This window comes from Dermacentor albipictus, chromosome 1, assembly GCF_038994185.2.
Source record: "Dermacentor albipictus isolate Rhodes 1998 colony chromosome 1, USDA_Dalb.pri_finalv2, whole genome shotgun sequence".
Classification (NCBI taxonomy): Eukaryota; Metazoa; Arthropoda; class Arachnida; order Ixodida; family Ixodidae; genus Dermacentor; species Dermacentor albipictus.
This window is the reverse complement of record NC_091821.1, coordinates 50719649-50738099: the sequence shown is the minus strand read 5'-3', so window position 1 is coordinate 50738099 and position 18451 is coordinate 50719649. Positions and strand designations below refer to the sequence as shown.

The 18451-nt window shown below is 43.6% G+C and overlaps 1 non-coding gene across 1 annotated transcript; it reads left to right on the top strand.

Annotated features, from left to right (window-relative positions):
* The first annotated feature begins 17770 nt into the window (after nucleotides 1-17770).
* Nucleotides 17771-17954, top strand: LOC135912019 (U2 spliceosomal RNA). Its single transcript, XR_010567538.1, has one exon. It is a non-coding gene; the product is annotated as a U2 spliceosomal RNA (small nuclear RNA).
* The last annotated feature ends 497 nt before the right edge of the window (nucleotides 17955-18451 follow it).

The following is an 18451-nucleotide window of genomic DNA, read 5'->3' as shown; positions in this document are numbered from 1 at the left end:
GCCACCTTGGCTTTTGTTCGCGCTTTTTTTAGAGCTTCTGTGTTTCCAATACAGTGCATGTAATTTTTTTTCATGGCACATTTTACTCCCTTTCCTTGCTCCAGTTATAGCAATTGTACGACACCTATAAATATGACCCCATGAAGAAACTGAAGCACTTGTTGTAGCTTCTATTATAATCCACCAAAAAGGTGACCCCCCTAAAAGCGATCCAACCTTTTTATAATTGCAAACAGATTTAACAAACAGTTAACAGGTTTAGCACATGGGCGATTCTCGTTGTGTGGTTGGCGCACTTGTATGATCACGAAGTGTAAAAATGCAATTTTGTTTAACCCCCTCCCCCTCATTGAAGTCGTTAATTAAAAAATCATACTGGAGTTTCGAGGCAGCCAAGAGGTTACGCATTGGTTCCAGATTATTTAGTTTTACCGTTACTCTGCGAGCAGTTCTTTCAATTTGCTTGCCATTGTAGCAGTATCAGAATTGACTTATATAAAGACAGAGAGGCCGGCCCGAACTTGTGCACTCTGACCTATTACCGTGCACCCGGGGAAGGGTAAAACTTGAGTAAAAAGCGATGGATGATCATTACGACAAATAATAACATTGCAGTGATGCTAGTTGTGAATAATGCAGCGTATTCAAAGTACTGAAGTCACTACTCGTTTATGTCGATATTGTACCATTGCCCTTAGAGTTATTACAATGTATCTTGGGGACCTGGACAAAGGACCTAAAATGAAGACCTTTGAGAATGACGAAGCGCCGATAATTGCCAGAGAAGAAGCGAAATGCTGTCAGTATATATATATATATATATATATATATATATATATATATATATATATATATATATATATATATATATATATATATATATATATATATATATATATATATATATATATATATATATATATATAGCTTAGCGCCGGGCAAATGCCACGCCAAGTTATATTCTTCACACCAAGCTTGTGCGGCAGCGTTTTAATTTCGATGGTAGATGAAGCTCCACTGCGGCGTCAAATTTATGAAGCTGTGTTCACGTTCTCGTTTATCCAAGTAATCGGCTGCGAAGATCCGTATCACACAAGCGATCAGGGAGCTCGTATCGGGTCTGGAAAAAAAAAACAACGCGCATTTTTAGCGCCATCATACAAGGTGTCAGCCAGTTCACTGCTTCCCAGTCCGCAGTGCCCCGGTAGCCGTGAAATGTCATATCGTGACCCGTTTGCTGCGCGATGCCCACAACTTCTACAAACGAGGGCCGAAATGTCTGCCATTAAAGCGGGCTTAGAGTTGCACAGCCCAACCAACACGTGATGAAGTTAGTCGCAAATGAATCTAACTGCCTCCCGGATGACCTAGTTTGGCACCACATGACGCTTGCCATATACTCTTAAAAAATTATGCGGATCCCACGCACTGCGGTAGTCGGTTGAAATGGCGCTTTCTTTGGTGTTTGTGAGGAACGCTGTTAATATCTAGTGGTCATTTGCAAGTAGAAATCACGCGACGATGTTGGAGCCGCTTTCGCTTGGAAACATCGCGCTCAACATACATGGCGCTCCAACACCACAGAAACAACCGATTGAAAACAGAGTGTATTGCCCACACACACATTTTAATTTTACGCACAGAAAAGCACTGCGATGCGGGCCGCATAAACAGCTGGTATATGAGATTAGAGAACTTATCCATATTATGGTGGAGAAAGGATACCACGTGATATTTCAGTGACTTCCAAGTCACTGCGGCGTTATAGGTAACGAGCGTATCGATAACCCCGATTAGTCAGCTCTTCAAGACGATGGGTCAGATGCCGTTAGAAAACTTAGAGTGCTTCTACTAGATATCATGTTTTCTATGTGGCACACCCTACTTTTTCAAAACAACCGGCTTCACCAACTATAGTCTCCTTCGTTCCGACTTTACATCCCAACTGAACTCTGCCGACGTGACCTTGCTTTGTCGGCTATGGCTAGGAATGGCTTTTATGCAATGGAGGTGCTAGGATTTGAACCTGGGACTTCTCACACGTAAAGCGAGCACTCTACCTTTCGGCTACAACCCCGGTACCTCAGCATGTGTCATGTGCCAGCGCCTTATTGTTTTTCACAATGCTGCAGATAAAAGAAACTGTAAGGCATTTTCTTCTAATTAGGTTTCTTATGTTGCACCACATGGGCATAGTGAACCCTTTGCTCTTGTCGTGCAAAGATGTCACTTATTAGGATGTTGCAGCACTGGATGTAGCAGTATGGTATGCCTAATATATTCTTCTTTTGAAATTCGTATATTTATTAGAATTAGTATATGGGGAGGGGAGGATGTAGTGCAATAACATGGGAGCTAGAACAGTTGCACAATAATAATGTGACTGAAATACGAACAAAAAAAACAAAATTATTAACCGTGCATGATTAACAGCCGGGGAAGGGTGGATAGGAAAAAAATGCAATGAATGCAAAACCATGACATATTTTGGACTAGAATAGATACAACAGTTATACTAGTGACAATGCATAATATATAAAAAAACCAATAAATATAGTGCATAGAAGAACCTATAGAAAGCTTACAAATATACTTAAAAATAATAAAAAACAAAATGCAAAATACCATATGCTGAGAAATGCTTACAAAATAGAACAGGAGAGGTAACATGTTAATGGCAGGATACACGTCAATGTGTAAGGAACTGTAAAACCAAAGACGCGTGAAAAGTGGAAAGTAGACACAAATCAATTAGGTCATGCAGAGCGGTCAGTTTGTAGCAGCTGCTGGGATTTTACTGCGTTTCCCTCAGTTGTTACGCGAGATGGCAAGTGCTTTTATACGACGATAGTCCGCGGTATGAACGAATATGCAAAATGATGAACTTCACATTGGTGATCGCCGCGAGGAAAAAAGACGGCAAGGGACTGGAAGAAATTTTCAGAAAGAATTGGATGATGATAAAGTTTATGAATAAGCGAAAGGCGAGTTGCTTGGCGACGATATGATAAGCTTTTTAATTCAGCACGATCTCTTAGTGCCGTGATGCTAGAATTACGTGAGTGATCTGAAAGAATAAAGAGCACAGCATGGTTTTGCATGGATTCGATGTTATGAGTAAGGTTGTCCTGAACGGGATCTCAAATGACGGAAGCGTATTCAATTTTTGGACGAACAAGTGCAATGTACGCGTGCTTAGGTATCTGGGGAGGGGCATATTTTCGAGAATATTTGATAAGGCCAATTGAATGGTTAGCTGCAGCAAGGATGACGTCAGTATGATAATGCCATGTTAGATCTGACTGAAAGTAAATTTCAAGGTATTTACATCATATCATGAGAAGCCAAGAAACAAGAACACCAAGGAAGACATAGGGTAAATTACTTGTACCTACCAATTGAATTAAATAAATAATAAATTAATGTCAATGACAGTGGATAAAAAACAACTTGTCGCAGGTGGGGAACGATCCCACGTCTTCGCATTACGCGTGCGATGCTCCAACCATTTGAGCTACCGCGGCGCGGTTTCCCCATCCACTTTCCTGGGATGGGGGAACCCGCCCCTCTTTGTCCGCCACTAAGAGGCGTAGGACATTCTGTCTCAGAAAAGACACAGCACTTTCCAAAGAATCACGGCCGCATTGGCTTTCTTTTGAAACCATCTTCAACAAGCTATTCATTCCATCGAGAACGCACCTTTTTTGGTCTTCTGTCCTAGCCCTGCTGGCCATACGTCTATTCACGGAGAGCAGCTCGTGGGCAGGAATGGTAGGCTGGACATTCTATTTAGGCCCGTTCTTTAGCACCACAACAAGCTCATCCGGAATTGGAATGTCCCCCAGAACCTGGAAACATGCAGACCAAACCGTTTTTTCCTACGCCTGGGTAAGAGCAGAAGACACCGTTGCCACTGGAATTCAGTCGTTTCAGTAGCCAATTTCCTGAGCCTTTGAAGTTTTATGTGCGCAGTCCAGGAACATTCTTGAGAGAAGCATAGAAACTGCAGCCATCCAAACAGCAAATAGCAGCCCAACTTGGCGTCAGAGCTGCGAACGCCCAATCTTTGACACGCGCTAGGCATGTCCCTAAGATGGTCTCCTGCATCCAAACAGGTTCGCCACTTCCCCGGGAACAAAACCATTATGCAGGCAGTACGAAATAGTCCTTGATCTGAATGACGTAGTAGCGATTAGGGTTACAATAACCGGGAAGCATCCGGAAGAAGGGAAGAACCACAAAAAGGAGGGCCCGCTGCACAAGACACAAGACAGATAGTTTATTAACGTCTGCTGCCGGGCTAGTTGGTACATGGCTTTTCATCAGAAAGCTTGGTGACCAGTGTATCAGCGTTTCGTCATTGTGTCTTCACGAGAATGAGTTTAGTTTCCTGGCTGATAGGATGTGATTAGGTTTGGTTTGTATCTCATGTGATCTCACCCGTGTATGTTCCTTTTCGCGTGCCTGAGGGGATATAAGTGAAGCATCGGGGAAAATAAAAAACAGTTGCGAGCGTGCGCCTTTCCGTGTCTTTTTTTTTTAAACGTCTTTAAAACATATGTGTCTTTTGTCTTTTATTCTGTTGTCCGCGTCTTATTTTTGCTCCTAAAACCATTTCCAAAAGCTATGTACCAACTATCCCGGCAGCAGACGTTACTAAACTCCCAAGGTTATAGTTCTAGTAGTAACACATAAATACCCAAGAAAGTGGAAGGGGAAACCGTGCCGGCAGTAGCTCAATTGACTAGAGCGTCGCACGTGTAATGCGAAGACGTGGGATCGTTCTCCACCTGCGGCGAGTTGTTTTTTCATCCACTTTCATTGCCATCCATTTATCATTTCTTTAATTCAATCGGTAAGTACAAGTAATCTCCATCTTTCATCCCCCCTCCCCCTCCCATGTGTACGATAGCAAACCGGTTGAGCTAAACTGGTTAACCTCATTTCCTTTCCTTCTCCATCTTTTTTTTTTCCTTCCTTCCCTATGTTGTCCTTGGTGTCTTTGTTTCTTGGTTTCTCATAATATGATTAATAAATATCGGACCCCTCGGTTAACCCCCTTTCTTCAAGGTATTATTTATATGCAGCACGAAGTTCAATTTCGGCGTTATTTAAAGAGTACGATGCTGGTATACGGGCATTATACTGAGTAAATGACAGTAACTTTGTTTTGAATTCATTCGGCGTTTTTAACCATGTGGTACACCACTTGATAATATTGACGACGTCGAACAGGAGGAGTTCACGAGTAGTATTGCTTGATATCTTACGGTATACAGGTAGTACGCAATCAAAGGCGAAAAGTCTAATAAGAAAGGATACCAGCTGGATGTACAACTTCCTAAAAGTACCGAGGCATTATTTCATCGACTGCTCATTGGGACAGCATACACCAAACATTTCCTATGCCGCATCAAACGGGCTCCTTCCCCGGCTTGCTCCTGCGGCCACGACGATGAGGATGTTCGCCATCCACTCCTCGAATGCCCCATATACGAGATGCAAAGACGGCAGCTAGAACAAGAGCTACACTCCACTGATCTTCACCGGCCTTTCTCACTCGCAAAATTGTTGGGCTCATGGCCACCGAAAATAGCGCTGCGAAAAATACTGAACACACTTGAACATTTTTATGATGAAACAGGCATCCTTAACAAGTACTAGGTATTGCACTGAATAATCAGACGATGTTACTATAACGTTCTTCTATTATATGTAATTATTAGTGCTTTTATATTACGTGTTATACATTTTTTTCCATGCGTGAATTATTTTAACACTGTGTAATTCCTCCGCTGTTTATATGCTCATCGAAGTCTACCTCACGGCCGTTTGTGTACGTTTGTGGCTGTTTACGAACTCATTGTGGTGCAACTTGCATTTGACTTTTATACTGTTATGTTCATGGGCGTATAGGACAGTGCTGTGGATTTCTGACCGTATGAAGGGATTTTTTTTTTTCATTTTCCTACATATCTTTCTTTATATTGTTGTTTCCGCTATGAGAAAAGGAGTAGCCGTCACCATTATAAGGTGAGTACGTCTCTTTCTTTTATTTTCATTTCATTAAAAGAGAAGAGTATACACAATTAGGCAGGTCAATATATATATTAGAAAATGCAACGGACCTAGAACAGTACATTGACGGTCTACTGATGTTACGTTGACATAAGAATGAGCATTGTCAACGGCTCTTAACTGTGTACTGTGCGAAAGAAATTCGGCTGATCTGCCACACATTCTACAGACATGCTCGAAGGTGGCGCCTCTCGAGGGCCGAAAAATTCAAAACCGACAGCAGCGGACGACCTTGCTGCTCAGATCAGACCGGCGAGACCAGCTCTGGGCCGTGCAGCTAGCCGAGGCAGCCGCTGAGACCCAGGGGATGTCGGCCATCTGCTAGGCGGGGGAAGGCTGCGTTCGCCCCCGTCACTGGTGGCATCAATAAAAGTTGACTCACTCTCTTTAATACACGAGACGACGTTATGGTGTGGGCTAAGCTGTGTTAGCTATAGTATAAGCCTGTGGTGGGGAACTTCATCGAAAGATTTTAAATAACAGAGAACAAGCTAGCCTGAACCTGAAAAGTACAATCTAGCAACGAGTGTAAATTATGAGAAAGAAAAAACCGGTGGGCTGAGTATCACATGAATATCGTTTGGGGAAACCGTGCTTTTGCTTACGTATAATATTGTGCTCCTCAAGGTAGTTGATGAACTGAGTGTAAATAATGTGTTCCAACAGTTTGCAGATTCTATTAGTTCCAGAGATGGGGCGATAACTGAGCGGCAAAGATCGACCACCGGGCTTGAATATGAAAACGACTTCGGCCAGCCGCCAGTCGTGATGAAAGCGATGAATGCGATGAAAGCGATTGCGAGAAAAGGGCGTACAATATAGGTGAGAGGCTAGCTGAGACATTCTTAAGTATCATGTTGTTGAATCGGAGATGATGAGGTGCGGAAGACAGTTTAAGATTATTTAATAGTCAGTAAATTCCTCCTTCAGAAATATTTATTTCAGGCTTTGTTATGTCTGTGCGAATACTAATGAGGTGACTGGATGCTAAGTCTTCGTATGTAAATAGACAGATGAAAGAGCATTGCTTAGTAGTTGAGCACTTACACAGTCGGAGAGAATGCCGCCATTATCATTAGTAGGTGCAATTTCAGCATGGCTGCGCGGGCATAGAACATGCCAAAAACGTCGCAAGTTAGATCTGAGGAGAGAAGAGAGGTCATTTCCAAAACTGGTACATCTCGTAGGTTTTAGCGATGATTGGTACGCTTTTTCGCATAATATGTAGCGTTTTCATGATTGTGATCGGCAGTTTGTGTTGGCGGTCCTATACAGCCATTTTTTTTAATTGTTGAGGCGTGGAAGCCTATCGTTTAACTACGGTGGCAATTTAGAACACCTTATTTAGCAAGAGGAAGGTGCATGTCAATCAAATTGACTACTGCATTTTTGAACCAATCCAATTTTCTTCAACTGTCAGCTTTAAGCAAACATATAAGAATTCATTAGAAAAAGCTAAGAATTCTGACTTGATTCTGTAGAAGATACCGTTCTTGTAACATCGTATATACCTATTATTAATATGGATTTTATTAGGTAAAACAGCAATGCTATCGATTATAATGTCATGATTAGACAGACCATCCACGTGGGACAAGTTAAAACCAATTTTAGGAACATTAGTTAGAATAAGGTAGAGTACGTTGACAGACGAAGCCGACTTTCGCATGGGACTAGCGATAATCTGCGTTAAAAAAAAGTCAAGACAAGTTTGAAGAAAACAATGCTCCTCTGTTAGGGTTTAGAGCAACAGTTAAGATTGGACAGTTAATATCATGTAAGTTAAAGTCTCCGAAAATAAGCAAAATACAGTTAGTAAAACGATTATTACCAAGAACGGTGTGGATCCTTTGAAATTCTCCAGAAAAAATGGCGCTTATGTTAGGTGGTCGATAAAATACAGGAACAAGCATCTGGCTCAAGTCGCGTTTTACAGTGGCCCTTACGCATTATAAAAGTGTATCAATTGGAACATTTGCTGACATGTACTCTTTTTTTAACTGCCAGCAAAACACCACCGCCTTTTTTATGCTTACGGTCACAGCTAAAACACGTAAACAAGGACTAAACACTCAAAACATGCGCATTGGACAAAGTGTCGTCAAGTCAGGACTCCGTCAGTACGACTAGAGACGCTGAGCATGAATCAATGAACGATGAAAAAGCAATTGATTTGGGAAGCACACTTCTGATATTTGTGAAAAAGAACGAAATGCTGTCATCGATGTATGTGATATGTTAATGCATTCTGAGTGGAACGGGAAGATACGTGTTGCATGCGCATCAACCACCATCGGATCGCCTCGCGTTATACGAATTGCGAGATCGGCTTCTGTATCCCACTCGTAAATGTCACTATTAGTGAAGAGCTCGTTGAATACCAGATGGACCCTATCACATTCTTTTCTTATCCCCTTGGAAAAGTGCAAGACTTTGCGCCGTTTCACTCGCACGTCTTCGGAATGGTAACGAGAAAGACCGAAAGCAGTATTTTTCAGCCTGTAGCCACGACTTAGCACCATCTCAACTTGCCTGTCCCGTTTTGTCCGAAGATAAATGACCTAAGGGATAAGCCCTGGCAACCAAAGAAACTGTTAAGCCTCATTTGTTACTGCTGAAAACAGCGCAAGTTGTTCGGAAGCTTCCCATTTTTCCCTTTTACCAGTATCATAAAATCCGTAAAACATTAGGTGACCCCTACGAGAGTGATTCTTCAAGCCGTCAACTTTCTATTGAATTCTGCAGATATGAGCCAAGTGGTTTTTGGCCGCGCAAACCGGGACGTCCCCCCCCCCCTCCCCCCCCCCCCCCCCCCCCCCACACACACACTTTGGCTTCAACATTGGACATACGGATCATGATGGTGTTAAGGGTTTCGCGGTAGTTGAGCGAAGGCGCGCCATTAACAGCAACTGCTAATTTGGCTTCCAACTCAGACAGCTAGGTGTCGTAAAACTGCTTCGAGTTCGTTTTGCAAAGTCGCGTGAAGGCGCAACGCTTTATTAACGTTCTCAAGGACATTCGGGCTGTTGGCCTCAACTCTTAAAGTGGCGTCAACAACGAGATCGAGTTTCTCTTCTTGAGGTTTCGTCATAGGCCCAGGGTTCAGCTCTACGCCTCCACAAATAAACAAAAAATTATGGGGGTTTTACGTGCGAAAAGCACTTTCTGATTATGAGGCACGCCGTAGTGGAGGACTCCGGAAATTTCGACCACCTGGGGTTCTTTAACGTGCACCTAAATCTAAGCACACGGGTGTTTTCGCATTTCGCCCCCATTGAAATGTGGCCGCCGTGGCACAAATAAATAAAAAGACGCTACAGGTGCATCACAGACGCATGAAAACGTTTAGAAGAATCAGGGGGCCACGACAGCGCAGTACGACATACATCATTGTCCCGATAGCTGGAAACATGGTACAGTCATACCTGCTGGAGCATGACGCGCGAGCGTGGCATCCCGTGTGAAGCTGTGACATGCCTGCAGCTCCAGCGAGGCGCACCTTTCTTTGTTTAGCATCGTAGAGAATCGTCTTTTACTGGAAAGTTTTCATCCAGTTTTCGAATCAAAATACAAAAATAAATGCGCACCACTATGGAGGTGTCGGGGTTTCAATCCGGCACCTCTTACATGGGAAGAGAGTGCTGCACGACTGAGCTATATATATACCCACGGAATATCTGGTCGTGTCATGTGCCAGCGCTTTATTGCTATCCGCAATGCTGTAGCTAAAAGAAAATGTAAGGCGTTTCCTTCCATGTCATGTTTCTACCTACGTCGACAATGATAGTCAGCCTACGTTGACAATAATAAAAAGGTAATTAACCAATCTTAGTTAATTAGAATAGTTTTAGGCTGTTGAACAGTTCAACAGGGAATTTCCTTTTGTGAGCCGTGGTTCCGAATCATGTCCTGTAAAAACTCTTATTGATTCTTGAGTTCCTTATTTTATGTTATTAGAGACAGTAGTCGCTGAAAAACGAAGTATACAGCGGCTTCGTAATAAAGCACTTTCGTGTTTTTTTTTTTCACCTTATACGTCCGCATAAATGTCATTACATATAAAAAAAACGAATGTTATTTTTGCATCGTTTTGTCGAAAACTGACTGGTAGCGAAAGGATTGATATTTTCACCCAGAAAGTTAGTGGGCGCGCTCTAGGGGAGGGGTACGACCTTGGAGACAATGGAGACATTGATTAATATATGTACGGAAGCTGTGTAAATGACAAGTACAGGGGACAGCACGTCTTATAGTCAGAAGTGCCTCAGTTTATTCCATGCTCCCCCTTTGTGCCTTTTTATATCATTTTGTTTATTTTTTACTACGACTAAAGATGGAAGTCTTTGCAGTTGAGGCAGAGTATTAGGGGGCAGGGGCGGGGGGGGGGGGGGGGGGGGGGGGCTTCTTGCGATGTTTTCACTCAGAGACCGACTTATCGGAGAACGGTCCGACGTCAATCGGTAGAATGTTTTTTAGGAGTTTTCCGCACGAAAGGCAGCGAGGCTGCGACAACTCCCTGTCGATGTCATGTCCGTGTCGTTGTCGGCTTAGTATAGACGACTGGTGTTTTAGGGACACTGCCTACCGACTCAACCTATCGGCCGATGGTTGGCGTCAGCGTCATGCTGACATCAGTGTCATGCTCGCCTATTAATTCAGCACGGTCGCGCTTTTTGACTGCTGGGAAGACAATGAAATATAATTGTTCACGTACCATCTCCGCCGATCAGTGTAGCCGCAATATTTCTGTATTGCACATAGCGGGCAGTTGCGCCGCGGTTCATGACATCGCATGCTTATTATCAACATGGCGGCTGCTGCCTGTTCAAGGAGGAGCTCCGACCTGTCAATTCAAGTCTCTTATTTTGGACGGACACTCCAAGATGCCGAGCTCGCGGAGCTCTGCATATGCTGGAGTGGATTATGCGAAGGTGTTCCCATACACTTAATTTATGGGGAAAACACCAAAATTCTGGTTGACCATGTCATGACCCGTTTAGTTTATAGGAGAAATGCGGCTGCGTTGAGTATACCTCAACACCATTCTTCGCCTCTGGTGTGCTCGCGCTCTCGGGGAGACCGCTTGATGCAAGTCATAAATAATAATTTCGAAAACATTGTTGTTTAAAATTTATTTTCTTTTCGAACCACACATCGTGGACACAGTGATGCTAAAGTTATGTGTTAATGAACAGCACATTGCTCAGTTTCTGTTCGTTGAAAATATTATGTGGAGTAATAGTTTATTAACCTTTTCGTAGACAGACATAATTTTTCTCTTGGGGAAAAGCGGGCGGGGGGAGTAGGTGGAGGGGGGTGTTCTTAAGAGCGCTACACTGCCTCTTGAGAAATGGCTGTTGTTGTCTTAGGATGCATGTTGTTTGATTATTAAGGTGGCGGACAGACAAATACGACACTCTTCGCATCGAGCGAAATACTTTCAAAACTTTTAATGATGGAACATACGGGAATTACGAGTAGCAACCACTTGTAACACGTCAACGGTAACACACGTTTTGGAGAAAGTTCCTTCCTTTCTCTTCTACCCTTCCTTAACCTGACACCGTCGCCACTCAGGCGTCGTTCAGTGCAACGCAAATCGTTTAACCCTGGTGTGGAATCAGGCGAAAAAAATAAAAGAGACAACACGTGTGCCTGTAGGAGCAGCATAGCAGCGCGGGGCTTTAGGTGGATACTGGCCGTTGCTTTTCGCTAGAACACTGCATCGCGGCTTCAACGGAGAGGCGACTGTGCAGGAAGAAATGCATATACAGATGGCTGAGACGTGATTTCCTGTTTCTAGGAGAAGGCATCGCGTCCTCGACCGCGTCCTTTCGTCGAAGTCCTCCCTATACTATAGGACGGTCTTTTCTTCACTACTTCAACATGATGGCATACTTTCTGCCTTTCCTCATCTTTGTGGCACTGCTGCACAAACAAGTTCACGCTCACACTCCCGAAGTTACGACAAAGGACATTGAAGTGGACCTACAACGATTAACCGACTTCGTCGTGAAAACAATCCTGTCGCACTCTTCTGAACTCATGTATACAGTCAATGTGAGCTCCGAGTGTGCCTCGGGGCTCTTCCGATTGACAATGGCGCTTAAAAGGCAAGAACCGTGGGCCATCAGAAGTGAGTACCATGACTTGTGTATTTTTTGCTTTTTGCGGCCGACACTCTGTCCCTTGTCCCTTACAAAATTTGAACCTCCCAAGATCTCGATCAGGGATGTTAAGTATTCTTTTTTTCGTTCTTTGTTCCTGATGTTTTTCATCTGAGTAGGTGTGTATACGGCGTAAGACGAGACAAGTCATTTAGCAATATTTTCGCCTGGTGATTATGTTGATGCTATGAGATTTGTTTTGCACCGAAGGTTATAAAAGCACCATTCCCAGTACACAAGCACCCTTTTGGAGGCTAAAGTACTCAGCGAGACAAGTAGTATGCTGCCGGCAACGATAGTTCTCGCGGATATGAACTGCTTAGCTTAAATACAAAGAACGACCCATTAAAGTACAAACATTTCAGCTTACAGACACTAACACATTTGCACAATGAGCGTCACACGCGTGCGCTATAATATTTTTAAATTATGGGGCTTTACGTGCCAGAACCACTTTCTGATTATGAAGCACGCCGTAGTGGAGGACTCCGGAAATTTTGACCACCTGGGGTTTTTTAACGTGTACCTAAATCTAAGCACACCGGTGTTTTCGCATTTCGCCCCCATAGAAATGCGGCCGACGTGGCCGGGATTTGATCCCGCGGCCTCGTGCTCAGTAGCCCAGTGCGCTATAACATTAACATAATCGAAATTTTCGCTGAATTCGCCTAGTCAAGCAACTTGGTGTTCAGGGTGGTTTGGTGTGTACCAATGTGCTGGTGGTAGAAGTGATTTAGCAGCACGGCGGGAAAAAAAGAAAGAAAGAAGAGCAGGAAAGACCCGCGTGTTCATGAACTCTAGCAGGGGCCACGTGCCCAGATTTTAAATTTAATACTTGCAGTTAGATTGGACTTTCAATATACGGAACCTTAAGGGACCAGGTAAAGGAGTTCTGTTGATCAGGAGTGACCAGGAGTGACCATTTACCCAGAGGTTCAGCTCAAGCGTACACAAGATGCTCTTTCGAAAGGGAAGATGCTTTATCTCCAACAGCAGATAATAGCTGCGCCAAATCTGATTACAAATCTGCTTCTTGACAAAGATTCTATTTGGACGCAGCCGCTGACTAGAGCTAGCAGGTCAAAGAGTATTTACAAAAGAGAACAAGTAAGCGGCGTAATCGTGTTGCTGCAGGACATTTACACCAGCAGCAAAGAAAAATACACTCGGTTACTGCATTGTTGGCTGTGTTTGTCTTGTTGATATTTGCGCCACCAGGTGTCTGCACCGCGCAGGCCGTTCACGTTTGCGCCTCTGGTCATCCAGTAAAACACCGAGTCCGCTTACATATAACGAATACTTGACAGGCTAAAACTTGTTACCGGAAAGCCGTACATGCTAAAACCATATAATAGAGAGTTTTGGCGTGAACAATAATGGAGACCGAGGACATCCTTGGTCCTATAGTCCTTGGTGAAATTCCACGACTTCATTGCATTTCTGGCAATGTCATACGATTCATACTACACGCTAAAGCTCTCTAGTATCTTTGTACTATAGCGCAGGGCATAGATATTTCAGTAGCTCAGAATAGGCCGTTATGAATAGCATTTCTAGATATTAAGGTAGGTTGCGACAACGTAGGCAGGGAATTACTTTGGGATGTTATCAAGTAGGAGGCCATGGACTATGATTTCATGGAGCTGTATGGGGCTAAACATAGAGGGACAAGCGAGTACGAATCATATGAGATGGCTGGAAATGCAATGGAGTCATGGAATTGCACCGAGGGCTGAAGCAAGGATGTCCTCTGTCTGCATTGTTGTTCGCGCTTTATGTTAAGGACATACAAAAGTACTGGAAAGCCGTGAATTAGGTTTCGATCTCTCTTACATCCCCAATGGGCAAAAGGTGTGAGAGATATGGTCCCTGGCCTAATGTATTGGGATGAAACTAGTGGACAATGCAAGGGATTCAGATAGACTTGCGAATATGGGTAGCAATGACACGACCAATCTAGGCATTAAGTTAACCACAGAGAAATCTGTAACAATGATATTTAATGAAGAGAAGAGTAATAACGTGATATCCACTCAAGCGGAAGTCATACCCGTACTCAAGCAATACCTGGGGGTATACATAAACAAACGAAAGACCTACAGCGGCATTCTCCAAGATAATAAAAGGTACTGCCCCAATGCTTGAAGTCTATTAGTCTGCATTATGCCATTGTACCATTGTATACTTATCAATCGTATGATGAGCTAATTCTTATTGTGTTACTTTTTTGTACTGTGTAGTGTGTGCTGAAGCGATTCGTCGCTGTTAGGTATTGCCCTACAATCCATTTTGTGACTCTGGTGTACCCGTCAATTGCAATCATAATCTTATGAAACTAAGTAAAAACTTACTCTTGTTATTATTACGCTCTTCGTAAGCACTAACAGTCTGCCAGTGAGTGCTTTTTTATGTTGGTGCCGACACCTCATCATTTATTCAAGTCAATAAAAAAAATGTCATCACTAGCTCTCACAATTTTACAGCGCAGATTCTCATGAGCGGCGGCCGCTCCTGGCCTGTATGTAAACGAAATTTGTATGGCAGCTCCTCAACGACACTTTGGTCATGTTTACCAAGAGGCGCATCCAAAAGCTGTGTAGTTTTTCTGCAAGGTAACTATAAGGGTTGGCATGTACACTCGCGATTTGGGCCCTCAAATAAATAATTTCTACTGACAACACTGTGCTTTCCGCGCGTGTCGTCACCAAGACAGCAGCAGCCATGGTGGCGGCATCTCAGGGATATTTTTTTAACCAAGGCGTACATTTACAACGAGCGCCGTTAGCGACATTGTTAAACGTATTCGCTGGTGCACAGATTTTCACAACAACGTGACGTTCTTAAGAGAAACTATTTCATTTACTCTTACTTAATGGACAATCGTGCTGCACAAAAACATTTAGAATTCGTTGTGGTTGAATGCACTGTGCCAACGTGTCGCTACAGGCGCTCATGTTCCATGCACGTCAGAGTGCGTTGATGTCCCTCTCGCCCGCCAGGAAAGAGGTGGGCACAGAGGCACCCTGAGGCTCCCTTGGCTGCCCGGTTTAGATTCTCATTTGATTATTATCATAATTTAAAATTATTTCTGCGTTTTGAGCGAATTTAACAACCGCACAAGTGAGGAGGCGCTGACTAATCTAGAAGAGCCATTTTTCTGGTATGATGGAAAGATTGCCGCAATGTTCCTTTCAGAGGTAGGATGGTTAAGTGCTCTCATAATACGCTAAGAATATTGTAGGCAATTATAGGTGCAGCACTTGTCAGCCACTCAGTACCTTTTTTTCTCTAATAAACATTTTGTAGTGTCACAAATACGATTCCTAACAAGTGACAGTGCCTGCAATTCTGTCATCAGCAGCGGATGCAGTTCGCACAACCTGTCACAATTGAATGTGACAAGAGACATCCTCCAACAACGCGAAAGAATTCGATTGCATACAACGCGTCGAAGGCACCAGTATACGGGAATGTTTATTGATATGCTGAAGAATTCACCGTTTCCTCTGCTAAAACTAAAATATATCATCGCACAATTCGTTGCGTCTATTCCTTGCTAATTTATTTACTCTGTCATATACTTCTTATCGGTTATTAAAGTATTTGATGCCAGTATTTGACTGATTTCTGTGACAAATATAAGAAAGCCCTTTTGTTATGCGTACCCAGCAATCGGTAGAAGCAGCTTGTGATATTAGGCTAAGTTAGGTTTATGCAGTGATGCGACCAGCAGAGCTCCGGGCCGCTCTTACAAAGTTGCTTTCCTTACCGTGGGCCGGAAGATGGCCGCACCGCTACACTGGTCACCATGGTTACAAGTACATGCTCTCGTAGATAGATTATACTGTAGCTACTTGTTGCGTTAACACAAATACCCAGTGATTCAAGTTGGCTTTAAAAAGGTCCATTGAAGACCAGCACCGACTGAATGGCACATATCCAGCGCTCTAAGTAAAAGAGTTTCTTCGAACGGTGGCACCCACCCATGTCCCGCACCTACACTGACCCATGTCGGCGTGAAAGAGGTCCGTTGAAGAGCGACACATATGTACACATTGCCACATGCTCAGAGGCCCAAGTAGGTCCCACGGTTGGTTTCGAAGCATCTTCCCTCTGCATAGCAGCCCGATGCGCTACCCATTTGACAATGGACTATCCAATGACCCAGGTAGGTGCGAAAAACGGTTAGATACAAACATAGATAGATAGATAGATAGATAGATAGATAGATAGATAGATAGATAGATAGATAGATAGATAGATAGATAGATAGATAGATAGATAGATAGATAGATAGATAGATAGATAGATAGATAGATAGATAGATAGATAGATAGATAGATAGATAGATAGATAGATAGATAGATAGCCCTGGAAAATGCGTGAAGAATCCTAAGAATTCAAACGCTTAAAAAAAAGAAAAACGAGCACCTGCTTCACCTGCTTCACCTTAACGCTAAAAACGTTTTGTTTTGAAATGTACTCTAATACTCAGAATTTGTTCGCAGTGATCTTCGCAAATGCCTTCGTACCGAACAATGCACTGGAATACAGCGTTTCCAACCTGGGAGGCTTCGAACAATGCTTACGAACGGTTGCGCCTACGCATGACAGGTCAACCCCACTGAGAGGACAGTACTGCACTATGACTTTCCGACTTACCAAAGCTTTTGCGAAAAATTTGGTGAAAAAATTCAAAGTGACCGGCGACCTTCAGGTAGAGTTTTCTTTTGTTTTCTCTCTCTCTCTCTCTTCCCGCTTTCCCCAGCGATGGGCGAAAGTTAACAACGCCCTCAACCATCAGAATACTTAGTTGTTCGGGCATTACAATTACTGAGTAAAGTGGCTTTCAGCGCAAATTTGTTTAGCGAACGAAACGATGACTTCCTATTTTAGTGAGATTTATCGCACACTCTGTGCGAAGTAATCAATGACGCAGTGTTTAAATTTCATTTTTACACGTAATTGTAAACAACATTTTCGCTAGTACAAGAGGGGCCTTTCTGAAATCTGTCCGACCATGCTCCCGGAATAATAGAAGCGCCGGCTGGTATTTTCGCTGCCCTAATCTCCTTCAAAGTAGTTCCTTCCTGCTTCCACAAACCGAGTTCCATGCTATGTCCCCTTATCAAAACAGTTATGCAAACCCTTTCTGGGGAAGTGCTGCTTGGGCTACCGTCGCTTTGCATTTGATGTCCTTTCGGGTTCGAAAGTGCATTCCTTCTCGCGCCTTTGGATTTTTGTGGACAGCCAAAAGTCGAGCAGGCTTATTTCCCAAGGCTAGGGAGCTTCACGAACCACTGAAATACTGTGCCGTGCCAAAAAAAAAAACGGAATCGTGTGAGCCGAACGAAAAGTGTCGCTATACTACAGATGTCAGGTCTTCGAATGCCTGTGTCAAAATCAAAGGAAACTAGACAGGCTTTACGTTTCGATGGGACCGCCACCACGGAGAGTGGAAGGAAAGGAAAGGAGATACGCAAGTGCTTGGAACGCCGACAAAGAGAGTCCGGTGCAAACATATACATGGCCGACGCGAGTCAAAGCGTAGTATCTGTTCTTATCAGCTTAATGTCTGATATGGGCTCTATTTGGACCCCAAGATATTAAACTTATTTTTGCAAGTTGGCGGAGGGCTTGAAGCCTGCTTCACCTCTGCCGCGGCAGGACCCGGTATTGCACTATTCCCGGGATCGGCCCACAGTTTTTGTACACGCAGAACAAAAATGCATGGAACGCTAGCCATAAACAGCTTCACTGTAAAAAGAAAGCTACGCTGTAACGCCATACGCTCTTGTATGTCCTCCAGGGTCGCTTCGATTTGTATGCGTTGCCGGACAAGATCAGAGGAAGAGATTACGCTTTCCTGTTGGGAATTTGTGGTCCTTCGACATGCAGTCAGGGGGAGCTAGGGGAGCTCATCCATGCAGGTAAGAGGCCGCCATGGACAAACTTAATTCGACTACCAGTGGCGGTCATTGCTCTGCCGGGCCAGTAACTTCTGGTGTCGAGTCAACAAACACTGAGCGCTGTTCTTATTGCTTGTTCTCGTTGCAGTTGCTTCGACGTACGGATTTAACACCACAGTTAAAGGCTGCCGTATTCGAACGACTGTAATAGTTAGCACCTTCCAAGCGGTGAGCATGTAAGTTTCGAAATAAAAAAAGAACAAGCGCATACGCGTCATCTTCCAGCGTTCATGT